Below are 14,543 nucleotides of genomic sequence, written 5' to 3'. Positions count from 1 at the left end.
GTGAGAGCAAGAGGGGAATCAAGAGTGGCTCCAAGGTTTTTGGCTTGCCTCTGGAAGGATGGAGTTGGCATTTGCAGTGATAGGAAAGGAGAGTGGGCTGGCTTGGGAGTAGAAGCTACCCGAGTCCAGTCTTGGTATAATTCTGAGATGCCTGTTAGGACTATCCAGTGACATTTGGAATGTGAGTCTGGAGTTCAAGTGACTGGATTCTGCTGGAGATACAGACTTGAAAGTTATCAGCATATAGATGATACTTAAAGCCATGAGACTGGATTTGTGTAGATAGAGAAGAGGACCAAGGACAAAGCTCTGGGGCACTTTCACATGAACAGATCAAAGAGATAAGGAGATGCCACCAGGCATTGGAGGAAAGCCAGGTGAGCATGGTCTTCTGGAAGCCAAGGAAAGAGTGATCTGCTTTGACAAATGCTCCTGAGAGACCCAGTAGCGTGAGGACTGAGAGGTGGGCCCACTTCTGGGGGGACTTTTGTTTCACTTTTCTTTTTAGTGCTCCACATTTTTTGTTGTTGTTCCATGGGTCATGGTCTGGGGAAGAGTAGCTGAGCCCATGGTGGGGGCATTTCTGTCTGAGTGGAACTGGAGGCCCCAGTCCTGCAGAAAGCAGGAGGGAAGATTTATTATATCAAAAGGGAAAGAGGAAGATACCAGCACACTTTCAAGTTCATTATCTCATTTTACCCACAAGAAGTCCTGGTAGGGGTGTATTTGTAGGGTTATTCCCAGTTTTTGATGGAGAAAGTGAGGCGCAAAGAGAAAACATAGCTAACTTTAGGTCATGGGCTTTGAAATCAGTGTTGGCTTATAGAACTTTCTGCAGTGATGGGAATATTCTATACCTGCTTTGCCCAGTTTTGGATCTCTGGGCTACAGCTGGCTGTTGAGCATTTGAAATGTGGCTAGTACAACTGAGCTGACTTTTTAATTGTATTTAACTTAAATTAATTTAAATTTAAAGAGCCACCTGTGGCTAGTGGCTACCTTCATGGACAGTACAGTTCTAAGTGGACAAACCTGGATGTAAACCCTGGTCTTCTGACCCAAAGCCTTGGATCTTCCCAAACTATCCTCTGCTCCCCAAGAAGGTGGTAGAATGTTCCAAAAAGAACTAGGCTGGCCTGAGCTGGTGCATTCTGGGGAGAGCAGAGTTGGAGAAGAAGACAGTGTATATGACCTAGGGGCTCCTCCAAAGTTCTCAGGTTTATTAGCCAGTTGACAGGTTCTCCAAGGTGTCCTGAAGCCCTTGTCTTCTGCTGCTCAGCCCAGCACCAGCTCTGTGGGCTGGGTGTACCTGAGGGCAGGGTGTACCTAGTACTTGTGACCATTTATATAAATCCTACTACCTGTCCATTCCCTCTCCTCTGTGAAGCTTTCCCTGTCCATCCCATCCCTAAGATTGCTTTGAAATATTGTTATTTAAACGTCTTTTTGGAACCTTAGGATGTACCTGCTGTTATTGTCACTATCTCACTTATGTTTATGTCCTGCCTCCTGAATTACCTATAAATCCCTGCAGACAGGTGAATTATCCATGTCCTGTCTCCTGTTCATGGTGGGTATAGGGTGGTATGGTGTAAAGAACACTAGTCTTGATCATCTTTGTATCACTAGAGCCCGGAGTAATGCTTAGAAATTTGTGGGAGTTCCATAAATGTCTGTTTAATAATTTAATGGCTAAACTTAGATTCATTATAGTGTTGGTTCAGATTCCTGTGTTTCCACCCACTAGCTTTGTGGTCAAAGGGGAAATACTAAGCTCTTTGAAACTGTTTCCTTGTCTATGAAATGTGATACAAGTCTTTCAGGCATTCTCTTGAGGATCAAATGAGATGCTAACTATAGAAGTTTTTACACAGTGCTCATTAAGTGATCGTGTTTCTTTTTTTAAGTTGAACTATAGTTGAGTTACAATATTGTGTTAGTTTCAGGTGTACAGCAAAGTGATTCAGTGTTTTATATATATGTGTGTATATATTCTGTTTTCAGATTCTTTTCCATTATAGGTTATTACAAGACATTGAATACAGTTCCCTATGCTCTACAGTAAATCCTTGTTTTTTATCTATTTTATGTACAGTGGTATGTACCTATTAATCCCATACTCCTAATTTAACCCTCTCCCCTAAGTGATACTGTTTCTTGATTTTTCTTATGATGATGTGTATTTAGTTTATTCTTCACTAGACTGTGATCTTCTGCAATGTAGGGACCATGGTCCTCTGTAGCACTTACACAATCCTCTAAACATATTAGATCCTCTGGAAGAGCCACAGTGTTTAGTGCTTGCTGGATACCTCTGGCCCCGACTCAAGACATGCAGCTGAATGAGACATGACCGGGGCCAACAGACAGCACCTGGATGAGCCCAAGTCTAGAGGGCTCATAGCCTCTATCTCAGCTTAGAAGTCTACTCGTAATTTACAGACAGTCCCGCTGCTTCTCCTTCCCAAGGGATCATTGGATTTCTTTAGATTACAGAGCTGTCCTGGATAGTTCCCCTGCTAGAGTGTAAGCTCCATGAAGACAGATATTTTTGTCTGTTTTGTTCACTGTCTGGAGCAATGCCTGGTACATGGTAGGTGCTCAATAAATGTTTGTTAAATGAAGGAAAGTCCACAGGTGGGCATGAGAAGTAATATGTTACACAGGGTCTTCACATTTTTTTTTGGTAAAGGACCTAATAATAGATATTTTAGACTTTGGGACTATACTGTCTCTGTTGTGATTACTCACCTCTGCACAAAAGCAGCCACAGACAAATGAGCAGGGTATGTTCTGATAAAACTTATTTATATAAGCAGATAGCATGTGGTTTTCAGGCTGTCCCAACACTGTTTCTTGCACAGACTATTGTTTCCTCATGGAATAGTCTTTGCACCCTTGTCAAAAATCAACTGGCCATAGATGTTTGGGTTTATTCTGAACTCTCCATTCTATTCCACTGGTCTATATGTCTGTGTTTATGTCACTACCACACTGTTTTGCTTACAGTAGCTTTGAAATCAGGAAGTGTGAGCCTTCCAACTTTGTTTTTCTTTTTTAGTATTGTCTTGGCTATTCAGAGTCCCTTGGAATTCTATATGAATTGGAAGATCAGCTTCTCCATTTCTGTAAAAACACCATTGGAATTTTGATAGGGATTGCATCGAATCTGCCAACCACTTTGGGGAATATTGCCATCTTAACAATATTAAGTCTTCTAACCGATGAACCTGGGCTGTCTTTCCACTTAATTATGTCTTCTTTCATTTCTTCCCGTAATGTTTTGTAGTTCTCAGTGCTTAAGTCTTTCATCTCCTGAGTTTAATTTATTCCTAAGTACTTTATGCTTTTAATGCTGTTATAAATGGAAATGTTTTCTTAATTTTCATTTTGAATTGTTCATTGCTAGTATCTTGAAACACAACTAGTTTTTGTATGTTGATCTTGTACCTGGTGATTTTGCTGAATTTGTGTATTAGCTCTATTAGTTTTTTGGTGGATTGTTTGAGATTTTCTATATGTAGATAAATGTCATCTGCAGAAGAATGAAGTTGGGCCCCTACCTCAATCCCTGTGTAAAAATTAATCCAAAATGGATCAAGAGCCTAAATATAATAACTAAAACTATAAAACTATTAGAAGAAAACAGCAGTAAATCTTCACTTTTGTGAATCAAAGGACATTATCAAAAAATGACAACCTACAGAATGGGAGAAAAGATTTGCAAATCATAAATTTGATATGGGTTAGTAAATAATAAGAACTCTTATAACTCAATAGCAAAAAGACAAACAACCCAATTAAAAAAATCAGCAATCGACTTGAATAGTCATTTCTCCAAAGTCCAAATGTTCAACAAATATGTGAAAAAGATGTAAAACTTCTTTGATTTTTAAGGAAATGCAAATCAAAACCGCAATGAAATACTACTTTACATCTACTAGGATGGCTTTTTATATAAAAAATAAAAACAAAAAATGCCCAGAAAATAACTAGTATTGGCAAGGATATGGAGAAATAGGAACCTTTGTATATTGCTGGTGGGAATGTAAAATGGTGCAGCCACTGTGGAAAACAGTTTGGGAGTTCTTCAAAATGTTGTACATAGAACTACGATATGGCCCACCAATTCCTCTCATAGGTGTGTACCCCAAAGAAATAAAATGTATATCCACATAAAAACTTGCATATGAATGTTTATAGCATCATTAAAAGATGGAGACAACCCAAAAGTCCATCAACAGATGCATGCATAAACAAATTGTTATATACATACAATGGAATATTATTCAGCCATAAGAAGGAATGAAGTACTGATACAAGCTACAACTTGAACCTTGAAACATTATGCTAAATGAAAGACGCCAGACACAAAAGGAAAAATAATTTATGATTCCTTTAAGTGAAATGTCCAGAATAGGCAAATCCATAGAGACAGAAAGAAGATCAGTGGTTGCCAGGGGATGGGGGAAGGAGAGAGTGGGGGCGGTTATTACTTAAAGGGTATCGGGTGTTCTTCTGGGGTGAGGAAACATTTTTGAAACTAGAGAGAGGTGATTGTTGTACAGTATTGTGAAGGCATGCACTAAATGCCATCGAATCGTATACTATAAAATATATGTATGAAATTATATGAACTGTATGAATTTCACCTTAATTAAAAAACAAACAGGTGGCAGGATTTGGCCTGTGGGCCATAGTTTGCCAACCTTTGTTCTAGAGCACTGTTTTTCAAACTGCAGGTCAAGACCCATTAGTAAGTTGGGAACTCAATTTAATGGGTCACAACCAGCAATTTTAGAAAAATGAAAAAGAATGGAAAAGAGCGTATCAGGTTGTCACAGACAGTAAAAAGTTATTGTTTCATGAGATGTTTGTTTCAGTTTTATATATACATGTAGGTCCTGGTTAATGATGTGATATATATTTCTTTTTATTGGCCATGGTTAATGAATGAGAAAAACCCAGCAGTCTTTCCTCCTGTGTGTCTCCTTTACTGCTCACACACAGCACTTCACTCCTGGTCACCAAATGTGTGGAGGTTTTTCCCACACCAAGGAATTTTCTGCGACCAACTGGGTGTCTTACAATTTAATTTTACAACTCAGTTCTGAAAACTACCTGGAGATAGTGTCAGCTCCCACAGCTTAGGGGCTCAGTCCCACAAGACTGCCCCCACTTCAGATGCCAATCGCAGGTAGTAGGTCCCCAGGTTACCCACAGCTTCTGTCTGATTTAATTGCAAATCGGAGGGTCCCACGACCCCCTCCTCAGGTTCAATTAATTTGTTAGAGCGGCTCACAGAACTCAGGGAAATACTTACATTTACCAGTTTATCAAAGGATATGATAAAGGATACAGATGAACAGCCAGATGAAGAGTTACACAGGGTGAGGTGTGGGAGGGTCCTGAGCGCAGAAGTTTCTGTCCCCGCAGAGTTGGAGTGCCTCATCCTCTGGGTGTGAATGTTTTTGCCAACCTGGAAGCTCTCTGAATCCTGTATTTTGGGGATTTTTATGGGGGCTTCCCCACATCAGCATGATCAATTATTAATTCCATTTCCAGCCCTTCTCCCTTCTCAAGTGAATGGGGGACAGAGCTGAAAATTCCAAGCTTCTAATCCTGGCTTGGTCTTTCCGGTGACCAGCCCCCATTCAGGATCCCACCCAGAGATGCCTCATTAGAACAAAAGACACTCCTATCGCCCAGGCAACCACAAGGGTTTCAGGAACCCTGTGACCTCAAAGACTAAGTAACAGAACAAAAGATGCTCCTGTGCTCTTATCACTTAGGAAATTCCTAGGGTTTTAAGAGCTCTGTGCCAGAAGCGGGGATGAAGACCAAATATATAAATCACAATACCACAGTTAATAAAACTTCAAAGCCACTTTTTACATAGTTCTGTGGCCTCTTTCTTGGGTCAAGTCCGGTGCCAAAGTCCAAAGCCAATCCACATTTTCTGCTCATTTTCCCCAGGGTCCCAATGTCTCGGGCTACTGTCCGACATCCTGCTTTAGCCACAGTGAGGCCGCCAGGACATCCCACTCCCAGCACTGGACCCTAAACACCAGAGAACTGCTTCCCAGCGTCCAGCCGGGTCCGAGCTTTCCAGAGGTCTATGGAACTGGGCAGACATCATGACCAAGTCCATTTGATATCCACTTAGGGGAGACACAGGAACCTCTTCCTGCTTATTTGCAAGAGGTTGGTGATCCAGCCTGAAGTCCCGGGAAGGGACTGAGGGCCCTAGAGCTGGCCCTGATCCCTGCCTGTAATTCTTTTAACGTGTTTTTGCTGCCAGCCCCACTCCTTTAGCTGCTCTGTGTAGAGTAGATTTCTTGTCATTGTTCAGATCCAATTTTGCCTGGTCTCCTTATCGATCCGGCCCCAGTGTTTTGTTCACAGCTCTCCTTTCTCAGCTCCCACACCTCTCGTCGTGACTGTGACGGCTTGCTGGGGCTCCGAAGGAGTGGGTGTGCTCATGTGTCTGTGTGTGAACCTCTGCTCAAGTCCGCCCTTGCCTTCCACCTGGCTTCCGCAGGACACCAGAGCATGGAGGCCACCGATAAGCCACAACGGGGAAGGCGCTGGACGGCTGGACTGCAAGGCCCATAGGCTGTGTGTGTGGCTCTGAGGTTTTAGGAGTACAGGGGACCCCTTAAAGGTCTGGGCTCGATTTCTGGCCCAGGAAGTACTCAACCTGCAGGGCTCTTTATCGCATAAGACATACAGGGAGTCTCTTCCATGCAGTGTCAGAGCAACAGGGGAGGCTAAGAAAGGGGGGCTTATGACCAAGCCCCTGGGAACCTGTGACTGGATTGATGGCAACTAGGCCCACCCCCTCTGTGGCTGCCTCCTGATTTCAGGCCCCTGGTCTGCAGGTGCCCCCTACTCGGCAGCCTTGTCTCCTACAAGCGCCGTTCCTGTCTGTTACAGTCACCATATTATCACGCCAGGCGCCAAAAGCTACACCACGCTGCCACAGCCTGATACTGCCGTGTATCATTTCACTGGCTGAGACCCACGCCTTGGCTGCCAGCCTGCCAGGCACAGCCACTCTGCTCGGGGCGAACCATCGAGACGAAGCCCGAGGAGGGACCTGTCAGGGCGGGCTGAATCCACTCTGAGCCCTGCCCCCCGCAGACCCCACACATTTGTCTCACCGCATAAATGCGTGTGGCTCTCTGTAATCGCAGAGCCCCGTTTTGGTGACAGATTGACAGAGGTGAAGGGGAGTGATTGAGTGGCTTGGCAACCATAGTGCTTTAACACAACAGCTGTCGTTTATTTAGCTCATAAATCTTCACCTGGGGCAAGGCTCAATGGGGAGGGTTCAGAAGGCTCATCTCTGCCCCACGTAGCATCCACTGGGGCAGCTGGGAGCGCGTACGTAAAATTGGAGGCTCTACTTCAAGACGCCTCACTTACACGGCTGGCAAGTTGGCAGTGACCGGAGGGGCCCTCTCTTGCTCTCTATGTGGACCTCTCCACGTGGGCTCCTGTGCAGGCTGCTTGAGTGCCTCACAGCATGGTGGCTGGGTGCTAAGACTGAGCAACCCCGAAGAACTGTGCAGAAGCTATATTGCCTTTTCTGACCCAGCACAAGTCACATAGCGTTGCGTCCGCTGTAGTCACAAGCCCACCCAGAGTCCAGAGGAGGGGCCATAGGCCCCGCCTTCAAGGGGCAGTGTTCCAGGGTCACATCACTAGAAGAGCATGTGGGATGGGAGATATTGTTGACCATTTCTGGAAAGTACCATCTCCATATGAGCTATGGAGGGGGAAGGAATAGCCATATTTGAACATTACCACATCCTTAGAACCCTAAGGGACTTGATGATGTGGGAACGGGTAAAAGGCAAGGTGCTGAGGGCGTGAGTCCTGCCACTGGCACAGGGAACCTTGTTTCTGCTCTGGGAGACTGGGGGGTGGGGAGGTGGGGAAGCACGGAGCTTTTTTTTTTTAAAAAAAACCATCTTAATATGGTTTTTAAAGGCACAGGCTTTTTATTTTTTTTTTAAGATTTATTGATTGATTGATTACTATGTTGGGTCTTTGTTTCTGTGCTAGGGCTTTCTCTAGTTGCGGCAAGCGGGGGCCACTCTTCATCGCGGTGCGCGGGCCTCTCACTATCGCGGCCTCTCTTGTTGCGGAGCACAGGCTCTAGAGTGCAGGCTCAGTAGCTGTGGCTCATGGGCCTAGTTGCTCCGCGGCATGTGGGATCTTCCCAGACCAGGGCTCGAACCCGTGTCCCCTGCATTGGCAGGCAGATTCTCAACCACTGCGCCACCAGGGAAGCCCAAGCACGGAGCTTTTGATCTGCTTCTCTGATATACGTGAGAGACCCTTTGTGGGAAAAACACGAATGGGATTTGCGTGTGTTGAGTCTCCCCATCCCCTCCCACCTCTAGCTCAGTTCAACAGAAATCCCTGATGAATCATCCTCATCAGGGAGAGACCAGAAATATCTTCCTACTTAATAGCCAGGCAGAGGCGGGGATGAGCGTGGGGCTCAGCATTGCAGCCCCAGCAGCTGGCAGACTGGCCGGTGTGGGTTATTCTTTCCTTTTGAATCTCTGGGTTCTGGAACAGAGCCACATCCAGGGAGATGCCCCGGCCCGGTGCTCCAGAAGATGCAGGCAGCTGCTTGATTCCGAAATGAAGCTGCCCCTCTAAAGGGTAATTGCCCTCAGCTGTGTTAGGCCAGAAGGCAGTGGCTGAGACCTGTCCTGCTGCACAGGCTCGAGTCTCTCCGTTGAGCCAGTCCCAAGCTCTGCTGCCCTGAGGCCCAGGACTGCTGTGTAAGGAGCCCTCTGCCGTCTCTTACCTCCCACCCACTCCCACACCCTGGGAGGTTGGTTTGTGTGTTTGTAGGATTCCAACGAACCAGCTGGCTCCTTGCTAATGGCCCGGAGCCCGGGCAAAGTCAGGGCAGTAACCTTTACCTGCCTGGCCTGGGGTTATTTATAAAACCCAAGAGCTTGGGGGCAGACTGTGTGGATGTGATATATATAAATAGTCCTCAGGAGGACCTGCCAGCTTGGGAATTCAGAATCCTTTCTGAGCCATAATTTTCAAAGGGAGGGCCAAGGATCACCTATTTAGAATCTTACCGGGGAAAGCTTATTAAGAATGTAAATTTCAAAAAAAAAAAAAAAAAGAAACCCAAAAAACAGCCTGTAGATTTCAGACCTACTGAAATCTAGAGTTTCTGAATCTGGCATCTGCATTTTAACAAGCATGCAGTGATTCACAGGAATTCTAAAGTTTGAGACCCAGTTGTAATCCCTTCTCCCAATCTAGACAGCCAAATACAGCAGTTCACTCACCTCTGTCCGTGCCATGGGTTGTTATGGGCTGGAGATATGAGGATAAATAAGACATGGTATCTGACGGGGAGGGGATAATTGTTTCCAAACACTCTTGGACTAAGTGTTATCATCTGAAAATGAGGACTCACTTCCCTGACCCCTCTCCTCACCTTCTGGCAGGGTTTCAGAATTACTTCCTAAGGGATTCTCTACAAATGCTGACTAGCTTATAGGAAATAAAAGGTCAGTTTGATAGTTCTGGGGAATTGATGCCATCTGGTTTGGCAATGTGGGATTTTAATAATAACCATACTTGTATATGGCACCTTTGACTATCCCTGCAAAGAGACAAATCTAGAAGTATTTGTTCCATACACAGAATGCTTTGGGCAGCTGTTCACGCATTTCCCAAAGCCCCTTCTTTTCCGAGGCTCTTTAAGGTTTTCTGATGATACCAAAGAGAGTCTGTTTTCTGTAACAAAAAACGCAGAAGGGTGTAGAAGAGAGTGTCCTGGGCAGAGAGTGAGATGACCAGGATTCAAGTCCCCCTTGACCACTTATGACCCATGAGACGGGGAGTGTGCCTTTCTGTCTGCATTTTCCCATCTGCCATGTTGATACCTCCCCGCCCACCTCATCGGGATCAAACAGATAAAGCCCGTGTGGTGCTTTGAAAACCGAGCAGGAACCACACACATGCAGAGCATTATGATGAGTAATGAGAACTCTGTGCCTTGGTTTCTAAGTTGCCTACAGGTCCCAGCTGAATAGTGGTCAGCAAGAGGCAAGGCAGTAACAAAATGAAAGGACTGACCCCATGTCAAGTCTTAAATCCCAAATTCACAGATACAGAAGGTGCCCTCTATTCTAATTAATCCTTATAGCGACGCTGAGAGGTAGGGAGGACAGACGTTATCTGTACAGAGAGGAGATTGGACTCGATATTTTCTGGGGCCTCTTCCAGATCTAAAATGAAATAATTCTGTTATTTGTCAGATGCGAAAACTGAGTTGAACTGAGCTGAGGGGAGTTTAAGAGGCCTGGCTAAGACCATGGGCTTATTAATGACAAAAGTCAACATGTAACTGGGCCTTCTGCCCCCCACCCTACCTCCTTCTGATAGATAGCATTGTCTCCCTCTGGCTCCTCACTGACCCAGCAAATATTGGTTTTGAGTCTGGGCCGCTGTATGGACAAACTGGTCCCCAATTCCAGCTGTTTGGGCCCCTTTCTCCTGAGCACGGTGACTCACAATCGTCTTTCTTCCCAGACTGGAATATATGGGCCGTTTCCCTGTACAGAGGTCAAAGGGGAGCCAGGAGCAGGTGGCCTTTCTCCAAAGAAGTGAGCCCACTTCCAGACTGTCCCCAGGGGGTCTGATGTGTAAAGACGGAGCCCTGCACAGCCCACTCCTGGGTCCTCTCTCTGAGCTGCTTTGCCCCCCACAGAGCAGAATGAACCGTTGCCACTTTACCATTTTAAATGTTAATGATTTGTATTATTTTAAAATCTGCGTGCCTGGAAACCTCTTTGCCAGAGGCCAGTGAGTAAGGAAGCCGGTGAATAAACCGGGAGCCTTCAGCAGATTCCAGGACTGCCATTACCTGGAGGACAGCACAGAACCTGAGCCTCCAGCCTCCCAGCCATAGCCAGGATGCCTGCAGGAGGTGGGGAGGACGAGTCAGCCACGGCAGCGCCCTGCTCCCCGATGCTGGCCCAGGGTGGGCCCCGCTGAGCTGCAGGGGGCCGTGAGAACCCAGTCAGTCTCTCTGGTGAATACTGCACCAGGGCTGTCACGTCAGGGAAGCGTGCCTTCCTCAAGAGACATTAAATACTAACGGCAGCAAGAGAGGCCATAGAGGCAGAGGGTAAACAGAAGTGAGTTAGAAAATGTTCATTTTAAGGGCAACCGTGTTAACTCCTGAGAGTAGAATGAGCATTTCCAGAGCAGGGCCAAGGCATTGAATTCCCTGGGTCTTAACTTTCTCAACGGGCTGACCGAGTTGGTGTGAATAGTGCACGCTTCATCTGCTGTCCCAAGTCAGAGACGTCCTGGGGCCCCTCCCCTGCCTCTCACACAGCCCACCGTGTCAGGGAGAAAGCTCATCCTGGGTGACTCCTACCTCTGGGCCTGGGGCTGCCGTGGATCCATCTTGAAATGCTGGAAGGGGGCGTATTTCTATTCAAGGGGCCTCTGTCAGGATAACCCAAGTGCATGAGGACAGACCCTTCCAGAATCCTAGAGCAGAGATTCCCAGGGCAGAAAGGGGTCTCAGAGACCACCTTCTGCAATCTCTAACCATCTGGGAAAACCATATCCAACAGATCGATCCTTACTGTTTTTCAGGAAAGAACTTCCCAAAATGTCCATTGCCAGAATGAGAAGATGTAGCTCAGGCACCCAGAAGCTGCGGGAGGCCTATTGGGGTTAAAGGGGGAAGGGGCTTCCTCCCCCGTACCTGAGGCCAGGGCAGAAAAGCCTTAAAGCTGCCATGCAGCCCAGAGGAGATAGAAGGTGGGTGCTGTGAGGATGGGAAGCCTGGAGGACCTAGCAGCGGAATCTCCCCATCCTTTAGTCTGGGAGCTCCATTTAGAATCCAGTTCATTCATACATTCATGTACTCAGAGATGTTAATTTCGTGCCCGCAGTGTGCCATGCTCTGTGCCAGGCGCTCTGGGTACAGTAACGAGCAACCTGGACACGCTCTCTGCCTTTACCCAGCCTACACGCAGCGGGGAAATTTGACAGGTAAACGAGCAATAAATGCAAAGGGGGAAAGTTCTCTGATGCCACGAGCATGGGGTGCTAAGGGAGCCAGGGTGTAAGGGCACCCAGCCTGCTCCTGGGGCTGATGGAAGGCTTCTCAGCAAACATGATGGAGAAGCTGAGTCCTGGTGTCCAGCCATGCACTGTGCTGGGCTGGGGGTTGGGCACAGAGGGGCAAAAGTGGCAGAAAATGAGCCCAGAGAGGCAGGATGTAAGAGAGGACAAGGAAGCAGGCCTGCTGGTCTCCTGAAGCAGCTCAGCCAAATCAGTCTGTGACCATTTTCTGCTCAGTCAGGAAAATTTCCTCCAATTCAGTCATTTCTGTGTTTTGCGGAGGCAGTGTCAGCCGAGGCCACAGACTCTGCTGTTTTTGTTTTCTCCTAAATTCAGCCTCTTCCTAGATCCTGCCAGGGACAGGTTGTGCTCTGCCTCTGAGGCGGCAGCCCTGGTTGGTGGCTAGCTTTTCCTGATGCCGAGTCCAAATCTAAGCCTCGTCACTTCTTTCTGCTGGCCCTGGTTGGACTCTCATGGGCCTAGGGAAGTGCATCCCTAATTCTTCTTCATGGCCCTTTACACACTTGAAATCAGCAATCATGTCCCTTTTAGATGTCTCCCCTGGGATGAATACCTCCTGCCCTTTCAGCCACTTCTCATATGATTTGATTTCTCTTTGTGTCACTAGCCCGGACCCTCTCCTTTCCTGGTTTGTCATTGTCCCTGTGAAAGTGGTGACCAAAATGGTCCCGTTGCTTGGCATCAGTCTGGCTTAGAGCAGGGATCAGAGGGAGAAATTCTTCTCCTTTGTCCCAGACACTCTGCTATCATTAACACAACCCAGGATTGCACTTTTTTATTTTTACAAGTGGCAGTTTATCACAGTTGGCTCATGTCAAGCTTGGGGTGCAAAAACAAATGAACAAGCAAAGCCGTATCTTTTTCTTTTAATAAATGTGCCAAGCCAGGTGTCCCCCTGTTTATAGGTCTGCTACTGATTTGTGGAATCCAAATGTAAGGCTTTGTATTTTCCATCCAAGATTTCATTTTATTTGTTTCCCTCAGTCTTCTATTCTGCCAGTCATTTTGAGTTTGGATTCTATCACCCGACATGCTAAGAGCTCGCCCTCCCAGTTTTATGGCCCCTGCAGATTTGATCAACGTGCTCTGTGTGTTGTCTTCCCTGACACCTGCAACCCCCAGACCCTGGCTGCTAACTCCATATGGGAGCAGGAGGAAGGCCAAGTGGGTCCCCTTGCATCACTGCCACTGGGCTATTCAATCATTGTCATGTTGTAATTGGCAAAAGTGAAATAGCAGCGTGTTCTGTGTTTCGAGCCCTTTCCCAGGCTGGGTTTAATTGCAATGGGATTTATAACCGTCGCTGCAGGAGGTGATAGATGTGTCTCTTTCATCCTCTCTGGCTGCTGAGGATGTCTAAGGGAGGAAGAAAGGCAAGTGGGGCTGGAACTGGGAACTCTGCAGGGTGGAGGGGTGGTGGCCAGGGACTGGATGAGTGGCAGCTGCCAAGGTCGCCCTAAGAGATGTAGGGCGTGAACACTCACAGTTCCCTGCAGTAGCAGTGCCTTTCTGGCCTTGTTTCTTCACAGCAGCCTTGGCAGATAGGGAAAGGAGGGCTCAATTCTCCATTTTACAGAGGGGGAAATTGAGTCGAGAGTGGAGTCGAGGCTGATTCAAGGTCCCGCCAATAGTCAGGATGAGAACTGGGCGGGAATCCGAGTCCTGGGCTCTGATGTTCCTGCCACTCACACACTGCTCCTCCGGCGTCACTCCCGGGACTTCGTGTCTGCTCAGCACTCATGCCTGCTCTAGCACTATTTGTGAGATGATGTGCGTGGCAGTGTGTCGTAAAGGGGAGCCTAGCAGGACTACCAACAGTTTCTGTTGTTACGACAGGACTCGGTGTATGCAAGACACCGTGCTAGGCACCACGCAGGATGCAAAGTGTGGGATCCGCTATCCGGGCTTTTCCATGTTTAATAATGTCAGGAAGTCACCCTAGAGTAAAAGCAAGGGACTCTTAGAAAAGACCAATCCTTCCCTCCCTTCCATCTCTCCCCTCCCCCTCCCTCCTTCCGTTCATTTATCCTCCCATTTATTTTTGTCTATTAGCAGTTATTTATGGAGGATCTTTTGTGTGCCAGGCACTGCTCCGGGTGCTATGATACAGTGGTGAACAGGCAGGTGCAGTTTCTGGCCTCTTGGAACTCGGAATCTAGTGGTGGATACAGAGGACTAAGCCCTTATTTAAAAGTGTCAAATATGTCCTCATAGGGAAAGTGTGCGGTTGTGTGGGTCACTCAGCAAGGACCTGTGACCTGATCTGGGTGTTAGGGAAACTTTCCTAGTGGAAATCATGACTTAAACTGAGACCTGAAGTTTCAATAAAAGGTGAGAGTTAGCCCTGGTAAAGAGCATGTGGAAGGGTGGTGTACTGAGAAGAAGAGGTA

The 14,543-nt window shown here is 46.9% G+C and overlaps 1 protein-coding gene across 3 annotated transcripts in view; it reads left to right on the top strand.

Moving 5' to 3' along the window:
• GRIK4 (glutamate ionotropic receptor kainate type subunit 4) overlaps positions 1–14,543 on the top strand; it is a 448,540-nt gene that overhangs the window by 181,323 nt on the left and 252,674 nt on the right. The window lies entirely within an intron of this gene.

This window comes from Balaenoptera physalus (genome assembly GCF_965194825.1).
Source record: "Balaenoptera physalus genome assembly, chromosome: 10".
In the NCBI taxonomy this organism is placed as follows: Eukaryota; Metazoa; Chordata; class Mammalia; order Artiodactyla; family Balaenopteridae; genus Balaenoptera; species Balaenoptera physalus.
This window is presented reverse-complemented; position numbering and strand designations above follow the sequence as displayed.